Source organism: Aotus nancymaae, unplaced genomic scaffold (assembly GCF_030222135.1).
Source record: "Aotus nancymaae isolate 86718 unplaced genomic scaffold, 86718_ANA_hifiasm-v0.15.2.pri h1tg000057l, whole genome shotgun sequence".
NCBI classification, from domain to species: Eukaryota; Metazoa; Chordata; class Mammalia; order Primates; family Aotidae; genus Aotus; species Aotus nancymaae.
In genome coordinates, this window is record NW_026988471.1 from 41,527,477 (window position 1) to 41,549,808 (window position 22,332).

At 42.1% G+C, this 22,332-nt stretch overlaps 1 protein-coding gene across 3 annotated transcripts in view; it reads left to right on the plus strand.

Moving 5' to 3' along the window:
* MTA3 (metastasis associated 1 family member 3) overlaps window positions 1-22,332 on the plus strand; it is a 190,684-nt gene that overhangs the window by 164,676 nt on the left and 3,676 nt on the right. The gene's annotated exons all lie outside the window — the stretch shown is intronic.

Here is a 22,332-nt window from a genome sequence, read left to right on the forward strand (position 1 = left end):
GGTTAGCTTATACGAAGTTTTTCTACTTTTTTGATGTAGGCTTGTATTAGTCTGTTTTCATACTGCTGATAAAGACATACCTGAGACTGGGAAGAAAAAGAGGTTTAAAGCTGGGTGTGGTGGCTCATGCCTGTAATCCAAGCACTTTGGAGGCCAAGGCGGATGGATCACTTGAGGTCGGGAGTTCGAGAAAAAGAGGTTTAATTGAACTTACAGTTCCACACGGCTGGGGAGGTCTCAGAATCATGGCATGAGGCTAAAGGCACTTCTTACATGGTGGCAGCAAGAGAAAATGAGGAAGAAGCAAAAGTGGAAACTTCTGATAAACCCATAAGATCTCATGAGACATATTCACTCTCATGAGAATAGCACAGGAAAGACCAGCCCCCATGATTTTATTACCTCTCCATGGGTCCCTCCCATAACACATAGGAATTCTGGGAGATACAATTCAAGTTGAGATTTGGGTGGGGACATAACCAAACTATATCATTCTACCCTTGGCCCCTCCAAATCTCATGTCCTTACATTTTAAAGCCAATCATGCCTTCCTAACAGTCCCCTAAAGTCTCAACTCATTTTAGCATTAACCCAAAAGTCCACAGTCTAAAGTCTCATCTGAGATAAGGCAAGTCCCTTCTGCCTATGAGCCTGTAAAATCAAAAGGAAGCTAGTTATGTCCTAGATACAGTGAGGGTACAGGTATTGGGTAAATACAGCCATTACAAATGAGAGAAATTGGCCAAAACAAAGGGGTTACAGGGCCCATGCAAGAAATCCAGCAGGGCAGTCAAATTTTAAAGCTCCAAAATGATCTCCTTTGACTCCAGGTCTCATATCCAGGTCATGCTGATGCAAGAGGTGGGTTCCATGGTCTTGGGCAGCTCCACTCCTGTGGCTTTGCAGAGTGCAACCTCCCTCCCAGCTGCTTTTATGGGCTGACGTTGAGTGTCTGCACCTTTACCAGGTGCAAAGTGCACACTGTGGGTGATCTACCATTCTAGGGTGTGGAGGATGGTGACCCTCTTCTCACAGCTTCACTAAGCAGTGCCTCAGTAGGGACTCTGTGTGGGGACCCTGGCCCCACATTTCCCTTCCACACTGCCCTAGCAGAGGTTCTCCATTAGGGCCCTGCCTCTGCAGCAAACTTTTGCCTGAGCATCCAGGCGTTTCCATTCATCTTCTGAAATCTAGGTGGAGGTTCCCAAACCTCAATTCTTGTGTATACACACAGGCTCAATGCCATGTGAAAGCTGCCAAGGCTTGGGGCTTCCACACTCTGAAGCCACAGCCTGAGCCCCTTTTGGCCATAGCTGGAGCAGCTGGGACACAGGGTACCAACTCCCTAGGCTGAACACAGCACAGGGACCCTGGGCCTGTTCCTTGAAACCACTTTTTCCTCCTGAGCCTCCAGGCCTGTTATGGGAGGAACTGCCATGAAGACCTCTGACATGACCTGGAAACATTTTCCCCATGGTCTTGGGGATTAACATTAGGCTCCTTGCTACTTATGCAAATTTATGCAGCCAGCTTGATCTCTCCCCAGAAAATGAGTTTTTCTTTTCTATCATATAGTCAGGCTGCAAATTTTCTAAACTTTTATGCTCTGTTTCCTTTTTTATTAAAAAAAAATTTTTTTTTGAGTCAGAGTCTTGCTCTCTCACCAGTCTGGAATGCAGTGGCATGATCCCAGCTTACTGCAACCTCCATCTCCTGGGTTCAACTGATTCCCCTGCCTCAGCCTCCTGAGTAGCTGTGACTACAGGTGCATGCCACTTTTTTGTATTTTAGTAGAGACAGAGTTTTACCATAGCCAGGATGGTCTTGATCTCCTGACCTTGTGATTCACCCACCTCAGCCTCCCAAAATGCTGAGATTACACACTGCTCCTGGCCTCTGTTTGCCTTTTAACACTGAATGCCTAGATGGGTGCAGTGACTCACGTTTGTAATCCCAGAACTTTGGGAGGCCGAGGTGGATGGATCATGAGGTCAGGAGTTCAAGACCAGCCTGGCCAACACAATGAAAACCCATCTCTACTAAAAATACAAAAATTAGCTGGACATGGTGGCAGGCACCTATAATCCCAGCTACTTGGGAGGCTGAGGCAGGAGAATCGCTTGTACCCGGGAAGTGGAGTTTGCAGTGAGCTGAGATCACGCCACTGCACTCTAGCCTGGGTAACAGAGCCAGATTCCATCTCAAAAAACAAAACAAAAAAAACCCTGAATGCCTTTAACAGTACCCATGTCACCTCTCTGAATGCTTTACTTCTTAGAAATTTTTTCTACCAGATACCCTAAATCATCTCTCTCAAGTTCAAAGTTCCACAAATCTCTAGGGCAGGGGCAAAATGCCACCAGTCTCTTTGCTAAAACATAATAAGTATCACTTTTGCTCCAGTTTCCAATGAGTTCCTTATCTCCATCTGAGACTACCTCAGCCTGCACCTTTTTGTCTATATTGCTATCAGCATTTTGGGCAAAGCTATTCAACAAGTCTCTAGGAAATTCCAAACTTTTCCACATTTTCCTGTCTTCTTCTGAGCCCTCCAAACTGTTCAAACCTGTACCTGTTACCCAGTTGCAAAGTCACTTCCACATCTTCAGGTATCTTTTCAGCAACACCCCACTCTGCTGGTACCATTGTACTGTATTAGTTCGTTTTCACACTGCTGATAAAGACATACCTGAGAATGGGAAGAAAAAGAGGTTTAATTGGACTTACAGTTCCACATGGCTGGGAAGGCCTCAGAATCATGGCAGGAGGTGAAAGGCACTTCTTACATGGTGGCAGCAAGAGAAAATGAGGAAGAAACAAAAGCAGAACCCCCTGATAAACTCTCAGATATCATGAGACTTATGCACTATCATGAGAATAGCACTGGGAAGACTGGCCCCATGATTCATTTACCTCCCCCTGGGTCCCTCCCACAACATGTGGGAATTCTGGGAGATACAATTCAAGTTGAGATTTGGGTGGGAAAACAGCTAAACCATATCAAGGCTCTTTTTGCTATAAACGTTCCTCTTAGTTTGCTTTTGCTGTATCCCATAGGTTTTAGTGTATTATATTTCCATTATCATTTGTTTTAAGAAATTTTCCAATTTCCTTCTTAATGTTTTCATTGACTCACTGGTCATTCAGGAGCATATTGTGTTTTTGTTTGTTTGTTTTGTTATTGTTGTTGTTTTGTAGAGATAGGGTCTCACTATATTGCCCAGGCTGCTCTTGAACTCCTGAGCTGAAGCAATCCTCCTGACTCAGCCTTCCCAAAGTGCTGGAATTGCAGGCATGAGCCACCACATCTGGGCCAGGATCATGTTGTATAATTTCCATGTATTTGTATAGTTTCCAAAATTCCTGTTGTTATTGATTTCTTCTTTTATTTTATCTTGATCAGAGAAGATACTTGATATAATTTTATTTTATGTAAAATTTTAAAGACTGTTTTTGTGGCCTAGCATATGGTCTGCCCTATGATCCACGTGCTAAGAAGAATGTGTATTCTTCAGCCTTTGGATGAAATGTTTTGTAAATATTTATTAGGTTTGTTTGGTCTACAGTGCAGATTAAGTCCTAGGTTTCTTTACTGACTTTCTGTCAGGATGATCTGTACATTGTTGAAAGTGAGGTGTTGAAGTCTCCAGCTCTTATTGTTTTGTGGTCTCTCTCTCTCTGTAGTGCAAATAATATTTGCTTTATGTATCTGGGTACTCCAGTGCTTGATGCATATATATTTACAATTGTTATACCCTATTACTGAATAATAGTTTTGTACCTTCAGATCATTTCTTATTGCTCATTAACGTCTTTTTCTTTCAGATTGAAGAACTCCCTTTAGCATTTCTTGTAGGACAGGTCTAGTGTTGACTAAATTCTTTAGCTTTTGTCTAGGACTCTTTTATCATTGTAAAATGACCTCCTTTGTATTTTTTTTTTTTTTTTTTTTTTTTGAGACGGAGTTTCGCTCTTGTTACCCAGGCTGGAGTGCAATGGCGCAATCTCGGCTTACCGCAACCTCCGCCTCCTGGGTTCAGGCAATTCTCCTGCCTCAGCCTCCTGAGTAGCTGGGATTACAGGCATGCGCCACCATGCCCAGCTAATTTTTTGTATTTTTTAGTAGAAACAGGGTTTCACCATGTTGACCAGGATGATCTCAATCTCTTGACCTCGTGATCCACCCGCCTTGGCCTCCCAAAGTGTTGTCTTTGTCTCTTTTTATAGTTTTTGTCTTGAAATCTATTTTGTCTGATATAGGTATAGCTACTCCAGCTCTTTTCTGGTTTCCATTTGGATGGATTTTTTCCCCCATCCCTTTACTTTGATTCTCTGTGTATCTTTATGGGTGAAGTGTATTTCTTGTAGGCAACGGATCATGGGGCCTTGTTTTTTTAATACATCAACCACTTTATGTCTTTTGGTTGGAGAATTTAGTCCGTTTACATTCAGTGTTGTTATTGATAAGTAATGACTTAATCTTACCATTTTGTTGTTTGTTTTTTGGTTATTTTGTGGTCTTCCCTTCCTTTTTCCTTCCTGTTTTCCTTTTAGTGAAGGTGATTTTCTCTGGTGTTAAGTTTTAATTTCCTGCTTTCTATTTTTTATGTATCTGTTGTATGTTTTTTGATTTCTGGCTACCATGAGGCTTGCAAAAAATATCTTATAACCTGTTATTTTAAACTGATGCCAACTTGACACTGATTGCATAAACAAACAAACAAATAGGCAAAGAGAAAACTAATAGAAACTCTACACTTTAAGTTTATCCCCCTGCTTTTTAACTTCTTGTTGTTTGTATTTATATCTTATTATACTGCCTATCTCTTGAAAAATTATAGTTATTATTTTTGATAGCTTCATCTTTTAGTCTTTCTAGTCAAGATATGAGTAGTTTACAGACAATTACACTGTTTTAATATTCTATGTTTTTCTGTATGCTTACCATTACCAGTGAGTTTTGTACCTTCAGATCATTTCTTATTGCTCATTAGCATCTTTTTCTTTCAGATCGAAGAACTCCCTTTAACATTTCTTGTAGGGCAGGTCTGGTGTTGATGAAATTCTTTAGCTTTTGTTTGTCTGGGAAAATCTTTATTTCTCCTTTATGTTTAAAGGATATTTTTGCTGGATATACTGGATATACTATTCTAGGATAAAAGTTTTTTTCCATTAGTACTTTAAATATATCGTGCCACTCTCTCCCGGCCTGTAAGGTTTCCACTGAGAAGTCTGCTGCCAGACATAGCGGATCTCCTTTGTATAATATTTGTTTGTTTTCTCTTGCTACTTTTAGGATCTTTTAAAAATCCTTGACCTTTGGGAGTTTGATTATTAAATTTCTTGAGGTAGTCTTCTTTGGATTAAATGTGCTTGATGTTCTATAACTTTCTTGTACTTAAATATTGATATCTTTCTCTAGGTTTGAGAAGTGTTCTGTTATCCCTTTGAATAATCTTTCTACTTAAATCTGTCCCTCTACTTCCTCTTTAAGAACAGTAACTTTTAGATTTGCTCCTTTGAGGCTATTTTCTAGATCTTGTAAGTGTGTTTCATTACTTTTTATTCTTTTTTTTGGTCTCCTCTGACTGTGTATTTCAAATAGCCTGTCTTCAAACTCACTAATTTTTTATTCTGCTTGATCAATTATGAAGAGATTCTGATATATTCTTTAGTGTGTCAATTGCATTTTTCAGCTCCAGAATTTCTGCTTGATTCTTTTTAATGATTTCAATTTCTTTCTTAATTTTATTTGATGGGATTCTTTTTAATTATTTCAACATCTTTCTTAATTTTATTTTATTGTTGAATTTTGTTGTGTTTTCTCAAAACAGCTATTTTGAGTTCTCTGTCTGAAGGAACACATATCTCTGGTTCTCTGGAATTTTTCACTGGTGTCTTATTTAGTTTGTTTGGTGAGGTCATGTTTCCATGGATGGTCTTGGTGTTTGTGGATGTTCTTTAGTGTCTGGGCATTGAAGAGTTAGATATTTGTTGTAGTCTTCACAGTTTGGGCCTGTTTGTCCCCATCCTTCTTGGGAAGGCTGTTTGAAGGGATTTGGGTGTTATGATCTAAGTATTTGGTCACTGCAGCCATACCTGCATTAGGGGGCACCTCCAGCCCACTAATGCTGTGTCTCTTGCCTTGGTGGTTCTTGGGTAAGATCTGGGAGAATTCCCTGGATTACCAGGCAGAGACTCTTGTTCTCTTCTTTTACTTTCACTCAAACAAATGGACATGGTGTCTCTGTGCTGAGATGCCTGGAGCTGGAGAAGGGGCAATGACACAAGCACCCCTGTGGCCACTACCACTGGGACTGCTCTGTGTCAGACCTGAAGCCAGCACAGCACTGGGGCTCACCCAAGGCCTATGATGATCACTGTGTGGCTACCACCTATGTTCACTCAAGGCCCAAGGACTCTCCAATCAGCAGGTGGCAAATCTAGCCAGGCATTTTCCCTTCAGGGCAGCAAGTTCACTGTAGCCCCAAGTAGGTACAGAGATGCCAATGGGGAGCCAGGGCATGGAGTCAGAAACCTTAGGTATCTAGCTGGTATTCTACCCCAGTGTGGCCAAGCTGGTACCCAAGTTGTAAGACAAATTCTTCTTACTCCTCTCTCTTCTTTCCTCAAGCAGAAAGAGTCTCTCCTCATAGCCACCCAACTGGGAATGTGCTAGGTCACATCTGAAGCCAGTATGTCTCTGAGTCTCACCCAAGGCACACTGCAAGTACTGCCTGGATACCACTGCTGATTATTTAGGGCCCAAGGGCTTTTTAGTCAGCAGCTGGTGAATCCTTCCAGGACTGAGTCCTTCCCTTCAAGGCAGTGGGTTTTCTTCCTGCTCGGAATGTGTCTTCAGATGTCATCTGGGAGATAGGGCCTGGAATGGGGGCCTCACGACTGTGCCTGGTGCCCTGTCCTACTGTGGCTGAGCCAGTATCCAAGCTGCAAGATAAAGTCCTCTTTATCCTTTTCTCTCCTGAGAAAGGAGACTCCTCCTAAGCAGGAGGAAGGAGTCTCTCCAAGAGCTGTGAGCTGTGCTGCCTGAGGTTGGGGAAAGTGTGGTGCGAACATTCCCTTAGCAGCCCTGGCTGGTATCTCACTAGGTGATATGCTCCCTCAGTCCACTGGCTCCAAGACCAGCACAGCACCAGGATTTGCCCAGGAATTGCAGTCCTTGTAGCCTAGACTGCATTTCAAGTTTATTTAGGAACCCAGAGCACTTTAACCCACAGTGAAAGCACTTGCCAGAACTCAGGTTCTGACTATGGGATGAGTTATTCCCCTCTGGCTAGGGCTGGTCTAAAGGCTCCTTCTGTGGGCACTGGTTGAGTTCTGCCTTGTGTTGCTTTCCACAGTGTCAGGGCAACACTGAGTTCCAGTGCAAAGTCTCACAATCACTATGTTCTCCCTCCCTCTTCCCTTCCCTCTTCAGTGCCTGTTTCCTTAATGTGAAGTTAAAAGCAGGTACTGTGATTGCTTACCTGATTTTTGGTTTTTATGCAGGCACTTTTTGGTATAGTTAGTTCTTCAATTTGGTGTTCCTTCGGCAGGGACAATTGCTGAAGGCTTCTATTTGATTATCTTGCTCTGCCTCCGTCTTTTCATGTACTTTATATCACTTGGTTTTCCAAACACTGTATGAGGTAAATGTTATAACTTATATTTTAGGAATGGAAAAAAATAGAAGCTCAAGAAGGTTAAAGAATTTGCCCAAAGTCACATTGCTAAAAAGTAGCAGAGATGGTGAGGGAAGGTGTTCTCTTTCCAGGTCCACAAGGGGGCGTAATTTTAAGGGCAAGAACTTCCCAGTGCCATGCCCCGCTCCCATCTCTCTCCATCTGGGAGATTTAACAGTCTCTGTTTTAATTTCTGTGGGCATGGGAAGAAAACCAAAGGTCAATCATTCCAGCAGAAGTTCCAAGGAACTCCTTTCATTGGTCAGAGAACTTGGAGAGGGTGGGGGTTCCTCCCAGGTTAAAAGTCCCCTTCGTCTACACCTCTTCAGACTTCATGTTTGGATCCTCTTCCACGAACACTCCCTTTGTGGAAGCCATATTTCTCTCTCCTGGATTTTCCCTCTGGAGTCCCCTTCCACACTCTCTAGTGGAAGCCTGTCTTCCCCTCCTAAACTCCATCTCTCTCTCTGTTCCCTTCCACTCAGTGTGGAAGCTGCTTTCCTCTCCTGGATTCCATCTTTCTGGATTCTCTCACTCAGTGTGAGAGTTAGCTGTTTCTTTCTCTCTCCTCCTGTTTCTCTTTCTCTACTTAAATAAATCACTTTCTACAAACACTTTTGAGTCCAGCATTTACTTTTACGAGTGCACTGTGCCGTGGTCTCCTCTCCCATTCTTGGGGGAGTGACAGACCAAGAACCTGGAGAAATGTCCTCTCAGGGGAACTGAGGGCTCCCCTGAACCCCAAAACCCAGAAACAATGGGATCTAGACTCCAAATCTAGTGTTTTTTTCCCACTGGATGAATATAGGCCCAGATTTGTATATTGAGTATAGCATTTACAAGCATACTTCAGAGATACTGTGAGTTCAGTTCAAGACCACTGCAATAAAGCTGATATCACAATAAAGCAATTCACATGCATTTTCTGGTTTCCCAGTGCATATAAAGTTATGTTGGCTGGGTATGATTGCCATCATACCTGTAATCCCAACACTTTGGGAGGCCAAGGTGGGTAGATTGCCTGAGCCCAGGAGTTTGAGATCAGCTTGGGCAACATGGTGAAACCTTGTCCCTACAAAAAACATAAAAATTAACCAATTACAGTGGCATGTGCTTGTAGTCCCAGCTACTTGGGAGGTTGAGGTGAGAGAATCATTTGAGACTGGGAGGTTGGAACTGCAGTGAGCCAAGATTGCATCACTGCACCCAAGCCTGGGCAACAGAGTGAGACTTTTTCTCAAAACAAACAAACATTAGTTATGTTTATACTATACTGCAGTCTATTAAGTGTGCAATAGCATTATGTATAAAATAACAATGTACATACCTTAATTTTTAAGATACTTTGTTGCTAAAAAAAAAAGCTAATGATCATCTGAGCCTTCCGTGAGTCATAATCTTTTTGCCTCATCAAAATTGAGGGAAGACCTTTAGAAGGTCTTCCCTCAATTTTGATGGCCACTGTTGATCAGGATGCTGGTTGTTGAAGCTTAGGGTGGCTGTGACAATTTCTTAAAATAAGACCACATTGACATCTACCACATCAATGGACTTTTCCTTTCATGAAAGATTTATTTGTGGCATGTGATGCTCTTTGATAGTATTTTATCCACAGTAGAACTTCTTTCAAAATTGGAGTCAATCCTCTCAAACTCTGCTGCTGCTTTACCAACTAAGTTTATATAATATTCTAAATTCTTTATTTTCATCTCAACAATGTTCACAGCATCTTCACCAGGAGTAGCTCCCATCTCAAGAAACCACTTTCATTGTTCATCCATAAGAAGCAACTACTTATCTGTTCAAGTTTGATCATGAGATTGTAGCAATTCAGTCACATCTTCAGGCTCCACTTCTCATTCTAGTTCTTCTGCTGTGTCCACCATATCTGCAGTTACTTCCTTCACTGAAGTCCTAAACCCTTCAGAGTTATCAATGAGGGTTGGAATCAATTTCTTCTAAATTCCTGTTAGTATTATATTTTGACCACCTCTCATGAATTTCTAATGTTCTAATGGCATCTGGAAATGTGAGTTCTTTCTGGAAGGTTTTCAGTTCACTGCCCAGATAAGGCAGGTATAGCCTTACAAAATGTATTTTCTAAATAAGACTTGAAAGTTAAACTTACTCCTTGGCTGGGCATGGTGGTTTATACCTATAGTCTCAGCACTTTGGGAGGCCAGGACAGGTAGATCACTTGAGTCCAGGAGTTCAAGACCAGCCAGGACAACATAGCGAAACCCTGTCTCTACAAAAAATAAAATTTGCCGGGCATGGTAGCACATACTTGTAGTCCCAGCTACTCATGAGGCTGAGGTGGGAAGATCACTTGAGCCCAGGAGATCGAGGCTACAGGGAACCATGCCATTGCACTCCAGCCTGGGAGACAAAGCAAGACCCTGTCTCAAGTGAATGATGAATGAATGAATCCATTCATTCGTCCATCCATTCCTCCATCCCAGAATGGATGATAGATGTGCTAGCAGACATGAAAACAGCATTCAACGCCTTGTACATCTCCATCAGAGCTCTTGGGTGACCAGTTGCCTTCTCAATGAGCAGTTATATTGTGAAATGATTTTTTTTCCCCTAAGCAGTAGGTTTCAACAGTGGGTTTAAAATATTTAGTAAATCATGCTGTAAACAGATGTGCTGTCATTTAGGCTTTGTTGTTCTATTTATAGAGCATAGACAGAATAGATTTAGCATATATATATATATTTTTTTTTTATTTTATTTTTATTTTTTTTTTAGACAGAGTCTTATTTTGTCACCCAGGCTGGAGTGCAGTGGTGCAATCTCAGCTCACTGCAATCTCCACCTCCCAGGTTCAAGCAGTTCTCCTGCCTCAGCCTCCTGAGTAGCTGGGATTACAGGTGTGCGCCACCACACCCAGCTAGTTTTTGTATTTTTAGTAGAGACAGGGTTTCACCATGTTGGCCAGGCTGGTCTCGAACTCCTACCTCAGGTGATTGGCTTGCCTCAGCCTCCCAAAGTGCTGGGATTACGGGCGTGAGCCACCCTGCCTGGCTATTTAGCGTAATTCTTAAGGGCTCTGTGATTTTTGGAATGGCAAATGACCATTGGCTTCAACTTTAAAAAGTCACTATCTGCATTAGCCTCTAATGAGAGAGTCAGCCTGTCCGTTGAAGCTTTGAAGGCATTGGCTTCTCCTCTCTAGCTATGAAAGTCCTAGATGGCATCTTCTTCCAGTATAAGGCTGTTTTGTCTACATTGAAAATCTGTTGTTTAGTGTAGCTGCCCTCATCAGTGATCTTAGCTAGATCTGGATAACTTGCTGCAGCTTCTGCATCAGCACTTGCTGCATTACTTGCACTTTTATGTTACAATGAAGGCTTTTTTCCCTAAACCCCATGAACCAATCTCTACTAGCTTCAAACTTTTCTTCTCCAGCTTCCTCACCTCTCTGTCTTCATAGAATCCAGAGGGCCCTGCTCTGGATTAGGCTTTAGCTTAAGGGAATGTTATTGCTGGTTTGATCTCTATTCAGGCTACTTTCTCCTTATCAATAATAAGATTGTTTTGCTTTTGTGTCATTCATGTGTTCACTGGAGTAGCACTCTTTTCTTTCAAGAACTTTCCCAGTTGCATTCACCATTTGGTTAACTGTTTCAAGAGGCCTGGCTTTCAACCTCTCTTGGCTTTCAACACGCCTTCTTCATGAAGGCTCATCATTTCTCGCTTTTGATTTAAAGTGGAGATATGTGACCCTTCTTTTTGCTTGAACACTTACAAACCATTATAAGGCTATTAACTGGCCTAATTTTGATATTCTTCTGTCTCAGAGAATAGAGATGCTCAAGGAGAGGGAGAATGACAGGGAAGGGACAGTCACTGGGAGTAGTCAGACGATATACAACATTTATTTTTTTATTAAAAAATTTTTTTTCAGAGCTCCCCTCAAGAAAGAACACAAACATTTATCAACTAAGTTTGGCATCTTATATGAGTGTGGTTTGTGGACCAAAACAACTACAGTAGTAACACTAAAGATCACTGATTACAGATCACCATAACAGATGTAATCAAGAAAAAGCTTGAATTATTGTAAGAATTATCAAAATGTGACACAGAGACATGAAGTGAGCATGTGCTGCTGGAAAAATGGCCTCAGCGGACTTGCTCAATGCAGAGTAGCCACAAGGCTTCAATTTTAAAAAAAGCACAGTATCTGTGAAGCTCAATAAAGCAAAACTTGATAAAACTACACATTCCTGTACGTAGGAGATGTTCTTATTTTCTTTGTATAGGAAATGGGTATATGTTTGCAAATGTGTAGAGAAATACAGTGGGTATTTTTCTTAGCTCAGACCGTAAAGCCGTCACTATTTTTTTGAGATGGAGACTCGCTCTGTTGCCCAGGCTGGAGTGTAGTGGCACGATCTCAGCTCACTGCAACCTCTGTGTTCAAGCGATTCTCCTGCCTTAGTCTCCTGAGTAGCTGGGACTACAGGCATCCATCACCACACCCGGCTAATTTTTGTATTTTAATAGAGACAGGATTTTACCATATTGGCCAGGTGTGTCTCGAACTCCTGACCTTAGGTGATCTGCCTGCCTCAGCCTCCCAAAGTGCTAGGATTACAGGCATGAGTCACCATGCCCGGCTGAAGCCATCACTTTCTAATAAAACCCCTTCACCGTCATTTTCTGCCTGTGTAAACCTCGTCTGCCGATATACCAAATATGAAAGTTGAGGCATAGAACTATATTTTTCTGGAAGTTGAGGCATAGGAGCTATGTTATTAGTATTGGGGAGAGAGAGGAGAAAAAGAAGAGAAAATTCACAGAATCACCTAAAAGTGAAATATATTTAAATCAAATTATATCCTATTCCCAGCATAGCCTCTGACTCCTGGTAGATATTCATGAAGTGTTAAGATTCTATCTCTGCCTTAAAGAATAGCTTCTATTAAAGTTATATTTGGAAAATTTCTAAGATATCAACCATATTTATAATCCTGAGAACTATATGTGGATAATATATCAGTACCTTCTTTATAACTATATTTATTTCTTACCTAAAAGTATGTTTTTCAAAATATGACTTACGGATTTGCTTGAAGGTAGCTGGTTATGTTCTAGTGGATATTTGTACATTAGAGGACCCCAGTATCTATAAAGAGGAACTGCCCTTGGATTAAGTTATTTTGAGGATCATTAAAGGCAGGAAATTAGGTTTATAAGGTCTCCTTCTCTTCTATCAGAGACCCTACAGTAGAGGAGATGGAACATCCTGACCCTGAGACAGTAGAATCTTACTCAGAGTGAAGGCTGAATCAAAAGAATCCTGGAGAATAGAAAGGCAGATGGTCTGTACAGGCCTCTCATCCTCTCCTGACCCTTAAGAAGATGCCCTTGGTTCTCTCCGCAGTGACAGCTGCTTGAGCTTTGTTCAGTCAGCAGATCTTCCATTCCAATGCACAGGGACAAGGCGATTGCCTGCTGTCTCAGTCTTTATCAGATGGGGACCTTGAGAAGTGATACAGACCATTGGTTGGAGGTACTCTTAGCCTTTTCCCAAGATGACATGGCTTTTGTCCCAGGGGTACTGAAGCAGGACTCAGCATGTCAGCAACAGGCTCAGAAGAGAGGTAAGTTTTCGGTGGGACAGAGTCAGGGCATCTGAGCCAGGGAAAATGATGAATTGTACAGTAAAGCCCTTTTTAATCTGCTCTCCTCTGGCTTATTTCCCCTAGGGCATGTGAGTACACTGTAGATCTGGTTATTTTTCTTATTTATTTTCTGCATTGAGAAATACCATTTTTTAGTCTCCCATGACGAGGGTATCTAATGTAGATGCCTCTGTAAGTACAATATTATGATCTGGAGTGTGAAGATTGTCCTTCTGACGACTTGTGTCTGAAATCAGTGATTCAACAATTCTAACTGTTGGCATCCCAACCCTGGGAAATGGGTGGTGGTGAAAGCCATTGTACCAGTGAGTGAGCTCTGGGAATGCATCTGCTGTCTTCACAAAGTCCAATAAAAATAGACTGCCTGGGACAGCTGATGGCACTCCTAGGCATGCTTAGGCCCAGGCTGCCTTCTGTCAAAAATTCATGCCATTTCAAAAGACTGCAGTTAAAAAAAAATCTTTTAAAACGTTGTCTCTGGAAGAACTCAAGTGTCCCTAGACTCACCTCTGCCCTCCTTGTCTCAAAGTGTAGTGTCATAACCTGGTTAAATATATTTTTAAAACCTTTGAGATTCAAAAAAATATTTTATAGAGGACTATTATGCCCCCAGGGTTACTGAATGGGAAGCAATATAGTGGAATACCTTATGTATTGAGAGAGTTTCGGGACTACTGAAGCATTGTCTGAGGGCAGCAGATGATCTCTCCACCTCTGAAGCCATGAGGAAGACAGATCCAAGGGCCTTAAGCATAAGTAGTCAACAACTTGGTGTTTTGGAATATTCTAGAAGGATACCAAATTAGCCACCCCTGGGACCATTCCTGGGTTTACTGATATCACAGCTTCTCCCAGAGAGTACTTCTATTATGTCTCTGAGGGAAGCACTAGTGTGTGAGCCCCTAAGAGGCTTCCCCCTTCCTTCATTCTCAGTGACTCATAGAAGGTGACCTCTGAGAAGGAAAGTATAGCTCTGACTTGAGAGCTAGGTCTCACAAGTTTTGGGAGAAAGAGTAGATGTCTGGGAAAGGAAAGGGAAGGAGACAACAGAGGGAGGGGATTAAGTGTCTGAGAAGAGGATTTGACTTACAAGAGGTTTGACTCATCCATCAAAAGAGCAGGCACAACTGTCTGAGAAAGCCATTGGGATATCAGTATGGTAATGGATCTTGACACCCCAGGGAAGTAAAGAACAACCCCAGAAACCAATTGATTTAGGCATCCCTCTGAGCAATCTGTTCAGGTCCTAGTGAAGAAATGAGGAGAAGCCTTCTGAATCTGCAGAGCCCCCAGGGCAATGGAAATGGAAGGATTTGTCACAGTCTAGTTGATTTGGAAACCTCCACTGGCTTCATTTTAAGCTTCTCAGCCCTGCTCACTGTTATTTTATTTCACTGTTTTCTGTTTTCCCTTTCACATGACAGAGCACTCTTTAAGCTCAGAAAACATCTGAGTTATAATCTATTCATTTTCCTCTATCAGCCAAATATTTACTTTTATCAGCAACTATTAACATATAAATGAATATTAAAAAGTGATGAATGTGAAGCCGAAGTGCAGACTTGAAGTTAATTTTGTTAGATAGAGGTTCCCAAAGAAGAGATCTGAGAAGACCTTTTACGTAATGTTCTGACTCCAGCTTAACTGAGTGAGTCCCTCTAGAACAGCCAGTGAGCAAAACCAAGAGTAAGTATTTGGGAAAATAGGGCTGACCACATTTAAGTCATCTGGAACTGAACATTCAGCAGGAAAAAATGGGTGGGCTATTGTTTGCACCTCCTGGACTGACCCTCTGATTTTCTTATTGTTTCTCTCTAGCTTGTCATCTCTGTCTTTTTATTCTACTTTCTGGAAGACTTTCTCAACCTTTTTTAAAAATAGTTTTTAAAATTTATTTTTACAGAGATGGTGGTGGGGGGAAGGTTCTCACTATGTTGCCTAAGCTGGTCTCGAACTCCTGGCCTTAAGCCATTCTCCTGCCTCAGCCTCCCAAACAAAGTACTGGGATTACAGGAGTGAGCCACTGCTCCCAGCTGAGACTTTTTCAACTTTATATGCCAACCAGATGTGTCTGTTTCTCCTTTTAGTTTGTTGATTTTTGCTTCATGTATTAAAAAATTATGTTATTGTGTATATTTGTATTTAGAATTTTAATGTCCTTTTGAAATGGTCCTCTTTATCTCTGTTAATACTCCTTGTCTTGGAATCTTTGATTTTAATATGGTGACAACAGTTTTCTTTATTTTTCCCTGATTTTTAGTTTTTTTAATGAACTTTTTTCTGGTTTTATTAAACTTGAAATAGAATGATTCTCGCAGCATCTCTGAAGTCAGCATATGTTGTTCCAGCACAGATTTTTAAAACCCCATTAAGGGGAAAAAACACACTCAGAGCAGTTGCTTATTTTTCTGTTCTCTCACTGAACAACAATCGACACAGAAGACTTCTGTGACCAAATGTGTGGAGATTTTCCCTCCAATTCAGTTCTGACACTGTCTACCTGGAGAGTGTCAGAACCTATAGATTCTCACCCAGTCCTACAAGACTGCCACCCAACTTCTAGTGCCAGTCACAAGCCCCAGGCTGTTTTCCCTGTGATTCTGACCAGCTGGCTATAAATCAGGGATTCAACAGCCCCCTCCTTGGATTCAATTAATATGCTAGAGTAGATCACAGAACAGGAGGAAACATGTTTACCCATCTATTATGAAGGATATACGACAAATACAGATGCAGAGATGCATAGGGCAAGGCATATGAGAAAGGGGTATGTACCTTCCAGGCCCTCCCTGGGCACGCCACCCTCCAGGAATCTCCACACGTTCAGCTCTCCAGAAGCTCTCCAAACTACCCTCTTGAGCCTTTTATGGAGACTTCACTGATTAGGCATGATTAACAACCATGTAGAAATGTGATTGGACAAAAAGATATAATCTGATACAAATAGACTGAGGGGCACACCAAACAAGTCTTGTCTGTTCAGGTTTGTCTTTTTTTTTTGAGATGGAGTCTCATTCTGTCACCCAGGCTGGAATGCAGTGGTGTGATCTCAGTTGACTGCAACCTCCATCTCCCGAGTTCAAGTGATTCTCTTATCAGCCTCCTGTGTAACTGGGACCACAGGCACACGGCACCATGCCCAGCTAATTTTTGTATTTTTATTAGAGACGAGGTTTTACCATGTTGGCCAGGCTGGTCTCAAACTCCTGACCTCAGGTGATCTGCCCACCTCAGCCTCCCAAAGTGCTGGGATTACAGGCGTGAACCACTGCAGCTGGCCCCATGTTCAGATTCTTCTTGACCTCTCTGCGCAGGATTCCTTCCTCCTGGAGGCAGGACCCCTTCTGAAATGAGGGTCTTATGTGGGAGCTCCAACAAAGTAGGTCACAGCTCCAAGACAGAAAAGCAGTGGGAAAGATTAGCATATATTTTTGGTTTCTAAGGTCTGCCTTGGGGAGAAAAAGGAGCAGGTGAAAGGGGGGCAGGAGAAGGTCAAGGAGAGAGATTCTGTTTTCTGAGACCTGCTCTTGAAGCTTTAAGATGCCCCAACAGTATAACAAGTGCAATGGAAATTCCTGGCTCTTCACTCCCATAGTGCTTGTTACACTGTTGGGGCTCTTAAAGCCTCAAGAGCGGGCCTCAGAAAACAGAATCTCTCTTCTTGACCAATATATAACGAGCTATTCCATAACTCCCATAGCGCTTGTTTATATCACACCTATAAAGCCATTTTTCATTACCATTTTTTACATTTCAGTATCTACATTATACCTATACAGCCGTTTTTCAATACCATTTTAAATATTGATTAAGATATCATTGTCATTTGGTAAACTATATATTATTAAAATATACAATTTAATAAGTTTTGAAATATATACACCAGGAAACCATCACCACAGTCAAAATAATAAACTTATTCATCACCCCTAAAAGTTTTCTTGTACCCCATTCTAATCCTGCCACCAGCCCTCCCTATCTCCCCTACCTCACCCCCAGGCGACCACTGATGTGTTTTTTGCCACTATAGATTCATTTATATTTTCTAGAATTATATATAAATGGAATCATACAGTGTGTACTCTATTTGTCATTTTGGATGATTTTTAGCATTCTGTCATCAAGTTCACTGATTGCTTCTTCTACAGTATCAAATCTGCTATTAGTCCCATCCAACACATTTTTCATTTTAGATTTTGCCTTTTTCAGTTTTCGGATTTCCATTTAGTTATTTTATACTTCTAAAATTCACCATCTTGTCACCCATTATATTCATCTTTTTCTATAGATTCTTTAGCACATTTATAGTAAATATTTAAGTCCATATCTCCTAATTCTAACATCTTAATTATCCATTATCTATGGACTGTTTTTTCTTTTGATTATGAGTTGCATTTTCTTGTTTCTCGTGTCTAATCTTTTAAAAATTTTTTTTAAATTTATTTATTTATTTATTTATTGAGACAGAGTTTCTCTCTTGTTGCCCAGGTTGGAGTGCAATAGTGCAATCTCAGCTCACTGCAATCCCTGTCTCCTGGTTCAAGTGATTCTCTAGCATTGGCTCCTGAGTAGCTGGAATTACAGGCATGTGCCACCATGCCCAGCTAATTTTGCATTTTTAGTTGAGATGGGGGGTCTCACCATGTTGGCCAGGCTGGTCTCCAACTCCTGACTTCAGGTGATCCACCTGCCTTCAAAGTGCTGGGGTTACAGGTGTGAGCCACTGCACCTGGCTATGTCTAATCATTTTTAAAATGCATATACATTAGACATGATGAGTTATAGAGACTCAGGATTCTGTTATTTTCCTCTGCAGAGTGGTAAGTTTTGTTCTAGCAAAGAGTTACATTGGTGGATCACTTTGATTTTGTGGAGTCTTGATTTAAAGCTTTATTAAGCCTTACCTATTTCAATTTTGGCCTTAGTCCCATGGGATTTCAATGAAAAGACCAAGTTGTTTACCGAGCCCTTCTAACTTCACAAAACTTGAACTCAAATTCTGTCTTCCCAGCACTGGACAGCTCCTGAAGTTACTGCTCAGCTCTTTGAGCCTTCTAGCTGATGTTTTCCACTGGGCTCCTGGGAATCTCACCCATAGTTCAGAAATCAGCAAATAATGTGAGGGGAGTTTGTATGTAGATTTGAGGGCTCCCTTTCTGTGTCTCCTTCCTCTGCAGGATCACCTCTCTCAATTTCCAGCTTCATTGGCTGCCTCAAACTCTGACCTCTGTTTCCTCAGCCCAGTTACACTGTGGCTTTCTGCCAGGGCCAAATTCATCTTGTATTGCATGAACGTGCTCACAGGGAAGACACTTAAGAGTGGCTCTCATCTTGTCTCACTTTTTCTTGCCTTGTCTCACTTTTTTCTAGGTTCATAGCCCCTCCAATTTTTGCTTCATTTTGGCTGCTCTCTAGTACTTTCAAACAGTTGTTCCTTTTTAAGAAAATTACTTTATTGCATTTTTGAGACAAAGTCTTGCTCTGTCGCCCAGGCTTGAGTGCAATGGTGCGATCTCGGCTCACTACAACTTCTGCCTCCCGGGTTCAAGCAATTCTCCTGCCTCAGCCTCCTGAGTAGCTGGGATTACATGTGTGCACCACCACACCCAGCTAATTTTTTTGTATTTTTAGTAGAGACAGGGTTTCACTATGTTGGCCAGGATGGTCTCGATCTCTTGACCTTGTGATCCACCTGCCTTGGCCTCCCAAAGTGCTGGGATTACAGGCGTGAACCACTGCTCCTGGTCTTCTCTGAGGCATTAATGATACTGTGTGTGTGTGTGTGTGTTTGTGTGTGTGTGTGTTTGTGTTTAGACCGAGTCTCACTCTGTTGCCAGGCTGGAGTGCAGTGGCTCAATCTCAGCTCACTACAACCTCTGCCTCCTGGGTTCAAGTGATTCTCCTGCCTCAGCCTCCCAAGTAGCTGGGATTACCGGCGTGCACCACCACACCCAGCTAATTTTTATCTTTTTAGTAAAGACGGGGTTTCACCATGTTGGCCAGGATGGTCTCAATCTCTTGACCTTGTGATCTGCCTGCCTTGGCTTCCCAAAGTGTTGGGATTAAAGGCATGAGACACCTTGCCCAGCAATGTTTTTTGTTTTTTAAGTTTTCTTCTCTATGAATAGTCTGTTTCTTCCAATTTGTGTTCTTCTGTTGATTATTTGTTGTTTGGTCTCCAACACTTGTGTTAGAGGTTTTTTGTTTTGTTTTGTTTTTTCCCTGGTGATCTCTGTTGTCCAATAATATTTAAAAATAGGAGATTAAAAATCAGAGTGAAAGCTCTGTGCTTGTACTTGACAGAGCCTGTAGTGCGTTTCACAGTAGGGTAATCAGGTTGGCCTGGTGTTTGGATGATAAGTGCCAGTTTATTTAGGTCTTTTCTCATGGGCTTGTCAGATTCCCCAGAGAAGTTTCTTCCTATCTGTTCCCCAGAGGATAAAGGTTTGTTTACCTGCATGCTGAGAGCTCCATGGGAAGAAGGCTGGAGCCTCACCATTCAGTAGACATATGTTCACTCAATCTCTCTATGCTAGAATTGTAGCCTTGTCCTTAGCTGTGCCTGGTGCCTAGTGTCCCCTAGGCCTGAAACTCCGTTTTGTCCTCTTCAGAAAATAAATGTCCTGACTGGTGGGACGTAGACAGTTGCCTGGTGATATGGAGTCAGGAGAACTTCTTGGGGTCCAGCGGTTTCTCAAAGAGCCTTTAACTCTTCTTTGCTTCAGTCCCCTCCCCTATTTCCAGAGGTACCTGATGTCATTTCATGAGCCCTTTGAGGGTTCTCTGGACAAACTGGGTCCTCAGCTTTCCACACTGAAGCTTCAAGTCTGGCTTTCTTGAGTGCATAGTTTATTATCACTCATTTTTCTGCTTTCTAGCCTCTAAAATTCTGATGTGGTTTCTTCTCTGATTTTCAGAAGGGAAGGAAACTAACTCAGAAGCCAGCTTCTAGAACCTCAAAAGAGGTTGCTTTCATTGCATTGGTTGATTTGAGTGCAGAATCTCTAAGTCCATGGACTTCAAGTACTTCTGAGTAGTCAAACCATTAGGGAAAATTTTGCCAAAAAAAAACCAAATAAGTACCTGTCAGTCATAGTTAGTATACAGCACATTGGCAAATATAGATTAATACTTTTTAGAATAAATGACAAAAAGAGAAATGATTTGGGCTACATCATGGTCTAGGAAGGAGACCGAGAATTGATATAGACCTTTTCCTGGGGTTCTGTGCCTGTGCTACTGTGCTGAATCTCTGTATCTGGCTCTTGTTCCTGCTTCAAGGAAATGCAGAGGATCTGGGGAAGCTCTGAGCAGAGGAGAGGGAAGTGATAACCTTATAAGGGCAGGTAGTAAGTACTGGGATTCTTCAACCCAGAATACAGAGAGGTGGCCAGGTGGGTGGGGAAGGCAGATTGGAGCCTGGGCACCTGAACCCGAGATGCTAGGAGGAGAGGGTTGTTTCTGAAATTGCAGCAGGCAAGTTTGGCACAAATAAAAGCACAGTTTACCATGGCAGGTTAGAAACTTGGGAAACTATTAAAAGCAGCTCTTTTGATAGGTGGTTTAATTCCTTAAGAGCTTAGACAGATGAATGACAGCGCTTGCTCCACTAAATACAAAAGGAGAGAGCAGCTCCTAAGAGACACTGACACATACATAATCTTCCATATAGACACTGAGGAGGTTAGGATGCTCTTACTGGGCTGTTAGCAGAACACTGGGCTGGATGGAAAATGAGCAGCTTGGTGTAGTAGGAAAAACTTGACACAAATTAACATCTAAATTCAAATCTTGACTCCTCACCTTACTTACTGTGTGACTTTGAGCAAGTTCTTAACCTTTCTGACACTCCCAAGGTTCTGCTGAAGGTTAAATAAGGCAGTTATGTAACCTACAGTTTGTTCAATAAAATAAGGTTAGCCTGATTCCTAAACTGAATTTATCTGCGCCTTTATTTAACACATATTTGCTGAGCCCATATCAAATACCAAGCTGGGTACATGTATTTTCCCTGGCCTAGAAAAGCTCATGAAGTGAAGGCACAGCTTTGTTCCATCCGGCAGCCCTTCCTCAGCATGCTCTGTGGCTGTGATGGTGAGCATTGCTGGATCCTTTCCTGGGAGCACCTGGGTCAGAGGATATCTGAGCATCTTATCCCTTCTCAGCAAACAACCCCACTTCCTTCCTAGCCACTTTCCTAATAACTAAGTAAAAACTTTCACAACTTTCTGAGTAATACAACACAGTGATGGAGTGGTTTGCAGGCCACTTCTGCTTTTTCATTTACTCGTTTCTGCTGTAGTCTCCAGATGGTCAGAGTTGAAGGTTTTCAGGGAAGCGGAGGGGGTGGGAGTGAGGGGCATAGGAATAGTTCCTGACACTGTGGGAGAGTGAGGTTCACTCCCCTCCTACAAGAAATGTGTTCATAGCCTCTGGGTGCCCACATCATTATGATTAATTATGATGAGCTCAGATGAGATCGTGCTTCCTCCCAGCCAACTGTGTTCCCATTCCTTTGTATCCATCAGAGAGGTTCCATGAAGTCTCTTCTCTTGCCTGGTGTACTGTAGCACCTTTCCAGTGACCACTACACTGCCTATTCAAAACCCAGCTTTTAAGATCCTTCCAATTATATATTTTCTTGGCCTTAATTAAACTTTCCCTTTGATCCAGCCTTAAACTGCAGTGTGAGCCCCCCAGCTTTTTTTTTTGAGACAGGGTCTTGCTCTGTCACCTGGGCTGGAGTGCAGTGGTGCGATCACAGCTCACTGCAGCCTTGGCTTTCCAGGCTCAAGCAGTCCTCCCACCTCAGCCTCCTGAGTCGCTGGGACTACAGGCATGCACCACCACACCTGGCTAATTTTTAATTTTTACTTTTGTAGCGACAGAGTCTTGCTGTGTTGTCCAGGCTGTCTCGAACTTCTGGCCTCAAGCCATCCACTGGCCTTGGCCTCCCACAGTGCTGGGATCATGGTCGTGTGCCACCGCACCTG